This window comes from Engystomops pustulosus, chromosome 3, assembly GCF_040894005.1.
Source record: "Engystomops pustulosus chromosome 3, aEngPut4.maternal, whole genome shotgun sequence".
Lineage (NCBI taxonomy): Eukaryota > Metazoa > Chordata > Amphibia > Anura > Leptodactylidae > Engystomops > Engystomops pustulosus.
In genome coordinates, this window is record NC_092413.1 from 11,863,332 (window position 1) to 11,873,761 (window position 10,430).

Genomic DNA, 10,430 nt, shown 5'->3' on the forward strand with positions numbered 1-10,430 from the left:
GGTGTAGTCACAGAGGGGTCAGAGCACCCATTCTGACCCCTGACCACTGCTGGCTATGATAGAAAGGTGTCAGGACACACAGGACATGGCAGCTCGCTGTGTATGGGGGGTGTAGTCACAGAGAGGTCAGAGCGCCCATGCTGACCCCTGACCACTGCTGGCTATGATAGAAAGGTGTCAGGACACACAGGACATGGCAGCTCGCTGTGTATGGGGGGTGTAGTCACAGAGGGGTGAGAGCGCCCATGCTGACCCCTGACCACTGCTGGCTATGATAGAAAGGTGTCAGGACACACAGGACACGGCAGCTCGCTGTGTATGGGGGTGTAGTCACAGAGGGGTCAGAGCACCCATGCTGACCACTGCTGGCTATGATAGAAAGGTGTCAGGACACACAGGACATGGCAGCTCCCTGTGTATGGGGGGTGTAGTCACAGAGGGGTCAGAGCACCCATGCTGACCCCTGACCACTGCTGGCTATGATAGAAAGGTGTCAGGACACACAGGACATGGCAGTTGCTGTGTATGGGGGGTGTAGTCACAGAGGGGTCAGAGCGCCCATGCTGACCCCTGACCACTGCTGGCTATGATAGAAAGGTGTCAGGACACAGGACATGGCAGCTCGCTGTGTATGGGGGGTGTAGTCACAGAGGGGTCAGAGCACCCATGCTGACCCCTGACCACTGCTGGCTATGATAGAAAGGTGTCAGGACACAGGACATGGCAGCTCACTGTGTATGGGGGATGTAGTCACAGAGGGGTGAGAGCGCCCATGCTGACCCCTGACCACTGCTGGCTATGATAGAAAGGTGTCAGGACACACAGGACATGGCAGCTCCCTGTGTATGGGGGGTGTAGTCATAGAGGGGTGAGAGCGCCCATGCTGACCCCTGACCACTGCTGGCTATGATAGAAAGGTGTCAGGTCACACAGGACATGGCAGCTCGCTGTGTATGGGGGGTGTAGTCATAGAGGGGTGAGAGCGCCCATGCTGACCCCTGACCACTGCTGGCTATGATAGAAAGGTGTCAGGACACACAGGACATGGCAGCTCCCTGTGTATGGGGGGTGTAGTCACAGAGGGGTCAGAGCACCCATGCTGACCCCTGACCACTGCTGGCTATGATAGAAAGGTGTCAGGACACACAGGACATGGCAGTTGCTGTGTATGGGGGATGTAGTCACAGAGGGGTGAGAGCGCCCATGCTGACCCCTGACCACTGCTGGCTATGATAGAAAGGTGTCAGGACACACAGGACATGGCAGCTCGCTGTGTATGGGGGGTGTAGTCACAGAGGGGTCAGAGCACCCATGCTGACCCCTGACCACTGCTGGCTATGATAGAAAGGTGTCAGGACACACAGGACATGGCAGCTCGCTGTGTATGGGGGGTGTAGTCACAGAGGGGTCAGAGCACCCATGCTGACCCCTGACCACTGCTGGCTATGATAGAAAGGTGTCAGGACACACAGGACATGGCAGCTCGCTGTGTATGGGGGGTGTAGTCACAGAGGGGTGAGAGCGCCCATGCTGACCCCTGACCACTGCTGGCTATGATAGAAAGGTGTCAGGACACACAGGACACGGCAGCTCGCTGTGTATGGGGGTGTAGTCACAGAGGGGTCAGAGCACCCATGCTGACCCCTGACCACTGCTGGCTATGATAGAAAGGTGTCAGGACACACAGGACATGGCAGCTCGCTGTGTATGGGGGTGTAGTCACAGAGGGTCAGAGCGCCCATGCTGACCCCTGACCACTGCTGGCTATGATAGAAAGGTGTCAGGACACAGGACATGGCAGCTCGCTGTGTATGGGGGGTGTAGTCACAGAGGGGTCAGAGCACCCATGCTGACCCCTGACCACTGCTGGCTATGTTAGAAAGGTGTCAGGACACACAGGACATGGCAGCTCGCTGTGTATGGGGGGTGTAGTCACAGAGAGGTCAGAGCGCCCATGCTGACCCCTGACCACTGCTGGCTATGATAGAAAGGTGTCAGGATACACAGGATATGGCAGCTCGCTGTGTATGGGGGTGTAGTCACAGAGGGGTCAGAGCGCTCATGCTGACCCCTGACCACTGCTGGCTATGATAGAAAGGTGTCAGGACACACAGGACATGGCAGCTCGCTGTGTATGGGGGGTGTAGTCATAGAGGGGTCAGAGCGCCCATGCTGACCCCTGACCACTGCTGGCTATGATAGAAAGGTGTCAGGATACACAGGACATGGCAGCTCGCTGTGTATGGGGGGGTGTAGTCACAGAGGGGTCAGAGCACCCATACTGACCCCTGACCACTGCTGGCTATGATAGAAAGGTGTCAGGACACACAGGACATGGCAGCTCGCTGTGTATGGGGGTGTAGTCACAGAGAGGTCAGAGCGCCCATGCTGACCCCTGACCACTGCTGGCTATGATAGAAAGGTGTCAGGATACAGGACATGGCAACTCACTGTGTATGGGGGTGTAGTCACTGAGGGGTCAGAGCGCCCATGCTGACCCCTGACCACTGCTGGCTATGATAGAAAGGTGTCAGGACACACAGGACATGGCAGCTCGCTGTGTATGGGGGGTGTAGTCACAGAGAGGTCAGAGCACACATGCTGACCCCTGACCACTGCTGGCTATGATAGAAAGGTGTCAGGACACACAGGACATGGTAGCTCGCTGTGTATAGGGGTGTAGTCACAGAGAGGTCAGAGCGCCCATGCTGACCCCTGACCACTGCTGGCTATGATAGAAAGGTGTCAGGACACACAGGACATGGCAGCTCGCTGTGTATGGGGGGTGTAGTCACAGAGAGGTCAGAGCACCCATGCTGACCCCTGACCACTGCTGGCTATGTTAGAAAGGTGTCAGGACACACAGGACATGGCAGCTCGCTGTGTATGGGGGGTGTAGTCACAGAGAGGTCAGAGCGCCCATGCTGACCCCTGACCACTGCTGGCTATGATAGAAAGGTGTCAGGATACACAGGATATGGCAGCTCGCTGTGTATGGGGGTGTAGTCACAGAGGGGTCAGAGCGCTCATGCTGACCCCTGACCACTGCTGGCTATGATAGAAAGGTGTCAGGACACACAGGACATGGCAGCTCGCTGTGTATGGGGGGTGTAGTCATAGAGGGGTCAGAGCGCCCATGCTGACCCCTGACCACTGCTGGCTATGATAGAAAGGTGTCAGGATACACAGGACATGGCAGCTCGCTGTGTATGGGGGGGTGTAGTCACAGAGGGGTCAGAGCACCCATACTGACCCCTGACCACTGCTGGCTATGATAGAAAGGTGTCAGGACACACAGGACATGGCAGCTCGCTGTGTATGGGGGTGTAGTCACAGAGAGGTCAGAGCGCCCATGCTGACCCCTGACCACTGCTGGCTATGATAGAAAGGTGTCAGGATACAGGACATGGCAACTCACTGTGTATGGGGGTGTAGTCACTGAGGGGTCAGAGCGCCCATGCTGACCCCTGACCACTGCTGGCTATGATAGAAAGGTGTCAGGACACACAGGACATGGCAGCTCGCTGTGTATGGGGGGTGTAGTCACAGAGAGGTCAGAGCACCCATGCTGACCCCTGACCACTGCTGGCTATGATAGAAAGGTATCAGGACACAGGACATGGCAGCTCGCTGTGTATGGGGGGTGTAGTCACAGAGAGGTCAGAGCACACATGCTGACCCCTGACCACTGCTGGCTATGATAGAAAGGTGTCAGGACACACAGGACATGGTAGCTCGCTGTGTATAGGGGGCGTAGTCACAGGTCACAATGAGCAACTTGCATGGATTTGCTGCTCCTTTTAGGGTTTCCAGGCCTTTGGGACCCATTTCAGTACATGGCACAGGTTCATGCATGTACTTGCAGTGCTCACTGAGCCTTGCACCCTCTCCATGGGCCTCAGGTAAATGGGTTTTGTGTTGGGTCCCTGGGAAGAGGCGACTCTCTGCGGCCGCACTGATGGGTTTCGCTGCCTCTATTCACCTCCTGCCAGATGACAATAACCTCGGCTGGAATTTGCTGGTGTCGGTTTTACATTCACGTTTCCCATTGGCGTTGGTGCTCCATCCTCTGGCGCTGGGATTACATTCCGGAGAGTTACTATAATCCAACCCTTGTGTAACCGAGAAGCTGCGGCACAATGAGACCTGGAGAGAAAATCTGACCCGGTCACCTGGGTTTTTGCTATTAAACAATCAGGGGGGGTAAGTGACACCTTCTCAGGCTCGGGGTTTGCATCTGCTGCCAAAATCTGATATGAGGTGAAGGATTAAGCTCAGAACAGCAGCTTCCCATAATGCATTTCTGCCTGGGGAACAAAGGGTGCAGCAAATAAACCAAAGGGTGTGTGCAGTATTGTTAAATCTTACAAGTTGCTACTGGGGATTCTAAATTCTATCTCAAATAAAAATTTGAATTGATGCCGTTTTGTGTATACAGCTACAATGCAGACCTGTGTGTCCATGCAGGGCTGTTCGTCAGCACTGGGGATACCTGGGCAAGTGTCGGGGCCCAGAGCTGCCCTGGGGGCCCACATAAGGCTGTACATAATGAATCTATAAGGGGGTGAGGGGGGCTTTTTATAAAATAACCATGAGGGGTCTGGTTGTGATGATAAACTATGGAATATTTAAGGGAACAGGAAACCGGTTTAGCTTCTGAAACTTTAATCCTGCCACATGAGTTCACTGCAAAGGGGCCCAGTGAGGCTCTGTCGCCCAGGGGCCTCCTGAAACCTGCATCCATGATTGTAGAGACAAACGGTAAGGGCTCAGAGAATTAGATGAGGCCCATGTCTACTTGCTCCGTTTGTCGATATGTTATCTGGAAGAGGAGGCAGTAGAATAACAAGTGGATGCAGGATCAGACTACACAAGGTTTGCTTGTAGTCTGGAACCATGGAGACGCATAGGGCTTAATGCGAGCTGTATACACAATACAGGAAGTCCGATTCAGTGCAACAACAATTACATATGATCCAACAATCTTGATTCAAAAGCACTTACTGTTCTGCATATAAAGCTATTGCTGCAGTTCTGTTTGTAGTCTTTTACCATGGAGTCACATAGGTCTGCATGGGAGCTGTATACACATCATTTTTTTTTTACTCAAGATGACTCCAGTGCATGTATCATTTGCAACGGAGCAATGTAACACTCCATGGTAACAGACTACAAATATATCTGGTGTAGTCTGATCTTGCAACAATTTAAAAAAAAAAAGAATAAAAATCACTTACTGTGCTACTATGGAGACCAATGTGCCGCTATCGTTATCAAGTTATTCAATAGACTATGAGTGATTGGAGAATTAGATGCTGCATTGTATATTATTGTAGTGTTGTCACTACTGCTGCTTCTAGGTCATTCAGGAATCAGACTACACAGGGTTGTTTGTAGTCTGTAACCACGGCGATACATAGATCTGCACGGGAGCTGTATAGACAATATGGAAGCAGAATTTTAAACAAGACAGACCCAGTACATCTGCTATGATTGTAGAGCATCGGATCCCTTCTCTGCACCATCTATAGGTGATCCGGAAGAAGAGGGAGATGGGTAATGCTGACTGCAGGATCCGACTACATAGAAGCTATTTGTAGTCTGTAACCATGGAGATACACAGTTCTGCATAAAGTGCTCTGTGTACAATATGGAAGGAAAACCTTTTACATAGTGACTGTTTTTATATTGCAGAGGAAATGGAGCAATAAGAAGCAGTTTCCGAAGTCTTATCGATTTACAGTAGGAGGACGGTGTGATGTGTGATCTCTCATGTGCCGCTACAGTAACGTCTGGGAATGTCTTAAAGAAGCCGGAGTCTTATTTGGTCTGAACTTGTCGCACATGAGATGGGACCATGTTCTATGGAATAACATTGGGGTTCATTTATCATTAGTCTGGCTGCCTGCGGCGGTTCTGTGTCTGTCCTTGAAGTTCCGCTGCAGTCACATTCATTATAGAGGCTTTGGCCCTTGATAAATCTGCTGCCAGTGTCTCATGCTATGGGTTTTTTTTGGGACAGTCGCATGAAAAGCCGCAGAACATAGAACAGAGTGAGGACTGGTGTCAATTTTGTGCCAAATCGCAAATCATGCATCATGCATGTCGTGTCGTAAAAAAAGAGTCTATCCAGATAATGAAATGGGTGCAGCAGGGTCTATGTAAAAGTGACTTTGCGTGATACTGCCTGCTGAGCTGTGTATCTAATCCTATCCTGTGTGATACTGTCTGCTGAGCTGTGTATCTAATCCTATCCTGTGTGATACTGCCTGCTGAGCTGTGTATCTAATCCTATCCTGTGTGATACTGCCTGCTGAGCTGTGTATCTAATCCTATCATGTGTAAACAGTCAGTCGAACTGTGTATCTAATCCTTTCATGTGTAAACAGTCAGTCGAGCTGTGTCATACTGATGAGAGAAAAAAATCCAGCCTGAGCCCCTGGCAGAGATCCCATGTCAGCCCGGACTGTATGATGGGATGTGCCCTGCGGATAGGATCTCTGGGTAAGGTGCTGGCACGGCTTCAGGTATGTCAAATGTACTCAATATCTGACTGTAATTCACAGCTCTGATCCCAAACCGCAACAACTTCAGGGGAGAACATGGAATAACTATAACCGGATCCCACCTACAGCAGCAGACCACCCCCCATCCCTGCATACAGCCCCCTCCTAACCATAGCCACATGGGAGGGCAGTAGGTGGGGCCTGGTTTCCCCAAATGTTCCAAAACACAGATAGAAAATATGTAAGTACCTTGGAATGGTATCAATAAAAAGTAACTGTCCTCCAGCAAAAAACAAGCCCTCGCTCAGCTCTAGCAGTGGATAAATACAAACTTACTGCCCAAATATTTGTAAAACACAGCATAGATTGATAACATGGTAAGTAATTACATATAATGAATCCTAAAACAAAACATAGTGTGGGAGATTTGGCCCAGTAGAGTCTGAGGTAGCGCGGTGTTGGGATGCAGTTCAAGACAGTGACACCAAGGTACAGTCCAAAACAGGTCTCGCCTGCGTTTATTGCAGCAGCAAAATAAAACAGCCTTCACATTCAGGCATTAAACAAACAAAATCCTACCCGTCAGGGTGCTAACTAAACAGAGTTGCTCTAACTCGCCACTATACAAAATCCCTTGGCTGCTCCAGGCACAGAGGTCAGGGCCGTGTGCTCTCCAGCCTCCTTCCAGAGAGACAACACTCTGAGCTCTGCTCAGCCACTTTATGCAGACTGATTAGGCTGCTCCCATCACCTGTGTCCAAGGTGCTGGACAACACACCTCAGCACTAAGGCCTTGTGTAATAGCAAAACCTAAGGGAAACATACCGCCCATCCACAGTTAACCCCTTCAGTGTCTCACAATAGTAAATAAGTTTAGTTAAAAATGTTAAAATAAGACATCAGTCTATATATGTTTTTAGCTTGGAAAGAGTTAATAAGATATAACACAACATGTAATATAAAAAGTAGTAAATAAAAACTTTCAAAAGTTGCAAAAATAACATTGGGGGTCATTTATCATTAGTCTGGCTGCCTGCAGCGGTTCTATGTCTGTCTTTGATGTTCCGCTGCAGTCACATTCATTGGGGCTTATTTACTAAGGGTCCGCGGATCGCATTTCCGTCGTACTGTTCATGTTTTTCGGGATTTGTGATTTTGAAGGGGGGGGGCAGGGGCGTAACTACCATGGTAGCATCCATAGCAACCGCTATGGGGCCCACAATGTCAGGGAGCCCCAGCATCCGACCTGATACACTAATGAATGAAGGATGTGCATCATTATATACATTACATCCATGCACTTTGTTCATCATAATATACATAGAACATATATGTGATGTATACACTCACCGGCCACTTTATTAGGTCCACCATGCTAGTATCGGGTTGGACCCCCTTTTGCCTTCAGAACTGCCTCAATTCTTCGTGGCATAGATACAACAAGGTGCTGGAAGCTCCTCAGAGATTTTGCTCCATATTGACATGATGGCATCACACAGTTGCCGCAGATTTGTCGGCTGCACATCCATGATGCGAATCTCCCGTTCCACCACATCCCAAAGATGCTCTATTGGATTGAGATCTGGTGACTGTGGAGCCATTTGTGTCCAGTGACCTCATTGTCATGTTCAAGAAACCAGTCTGAGATGCTTCCAGCTTTATGACATGGCGCATTATCCTGCTGAAAGTAGCCATCAGATGTTACAGGGTACATTGTGCTCATAAAGGGATGGACATGGTCAGCAACAATACTCAGGTAGGCTGTGGCGTTATACCAAGGGGCCCAAAGACACCATGACACCAGCACCACCAGCCTGAGCCGCTGATACAAGGCAGGATGGATCCATGACACCAGCACCACCAGCCTGACCCGCTGATACAAGGCAGGATGGATCCATGACACCACCACCACCAGCCTGAGCCGCTGATACAAGGCAGGATGGATCCATGACACCACCACCACCAGCCTGACCCGCTGATACAAGGCAGGATGGATCCATGACACCACCACCACCAGCCTGACCCGCTGATACAAGGCAGGATGGATCCATGACACCAGCACCACCAGCCTGAGCCGCTGATACAAGGCAGGATGGATCCATGACACCACCAGCACCAGCCTGAGCCGCTGATACAAGGCAGGATGGATCCATGACACCACCAGCCTGACCCGCTGATACAAGGCAGGATGGATCCATGACACCACCACCAGCCTGAGCCGCTGATACAAGGCAGGATGGATCCATGACACCACCACCACCAGCCTGACCCGCTGATACAAGGCAGGATGGATCCATGACACCACCACCACCAGCCTGAGCCGCTGATACAAGGCAGGATGGATCCATGACACCACCACCAGCAGCCTGACCCGCTGATACAAGGCAGGATGGATCCATGACACCACCACCACCAGCCTGACCCGCTGATACAAGGCAGGATGGATCCATGACACCACCACCACCAGCCTGAACCGCTGATACAAGGCAGGATGGATCCATGCTTTCATGTTGTTGACGCCAAATTCTGACCCTACCATTCGAATGTCGCAGCAGAAATCGAGACTCATCAGACCAGGCAACGTTTTTCCAATCTTCTACTGTCCAATTTCGATGAGCTTGTGCAAATTGTAGCCTCAGTTTCCTGTTCTTAGCTGAAAGGAGTGGCACCCGGTGTGGTCTTCTGCTGCTGTAGCCCATCTGCCTCAAAGTTGGACGTACTGTGCGTTCAGAGATGCTCTTCTGCCTACCTTGGTTGTAACGGGTGGCGATTTGAGTCGCTGTTGCCTTTCTATCAGCTCGAACCAGTCTGCCCATTCTCCTCTGACCTCTGGCATCAACAAGGCATTTCCGCCCACAGAACTGCCGCTCACTGGATGTTTTTTCTTTTTCGGACCATTCTCTGTAAACCCTAGAGATGGTTGTGCGTGAAAATACCAGTAGATCAGCAGTTTCTGAAATACTCAGACCAGCCCTTCTTGCACCAACAACCATGCCACGTTCAAAGGCCACAAATCACCTTTCTTCCCCATACTGATGCTCGGTTTGAACTGCAGGAGATTGTCTTGACCATGTCTACATGCCTAAATGCACTGAGTTGCCGCCATGTGATTGGCTGATAAGAAATTAAGTGTTAACGAGCAGTTGGACAGGTGTACCTAATAAAGTGGCCGGTGAGTGTATGTGCTGCATCTGTGATGTGTATATGTTGTATGTGTATACGGTGTATGGCGTCTGTATATACTGTATGTATGTATATATGCTGTGTGTTTGTAAATGTCACTGTATGTATGTGTGTGTATATGCTCTATATGAGAATATGTGCATAAGTGTATAAATGTGTGATTGTACAAATATGTATCATTTTTAAGTGGGAAGGGGGGCCCCATGGCGAAGCCTGCTATGGGGCCCTGCCACTCCTAGTTACGCCACTGGTCGCATGAAAAGTCGCAGAAGATAGACCAGGGTGAGGACTGGCGTCAATTTTTTCCAAAACCTGCACTGAAGCGGAATTTTGCACCAAATCGCACATCAAGCATTCAGTTGTGTCGTAAAAACCAAGTCTATCCAGATAATGAAATTGGTGCAGCAGGGTCTATGTGAAAGTGACTTTGTGTAATACTGTCTGCTGAGCTGTGTATCTAATCCTATCCTGTGTGATACTGTCTGCTGAGCTGTGTATCTAATCCTATCATGTGTGATACTGTCTGCTGAGCTGTGTATCTAATCCTATCATGTGTGATACTGTCTGCTGAGCTGTGTATCTAATCCTGTCATGTGTGATACTGTCTGCTGAGCTGTGTATCTAATCCTATCATGTGTGATACTGTCTGCTGAGCTGTGTATCTAATCCTATCATGTGTGATACTGTCTGCTGAGCTGTGTATCTAATCCTATCCTGTGTGATACTGTCTGCTGAGCTGTT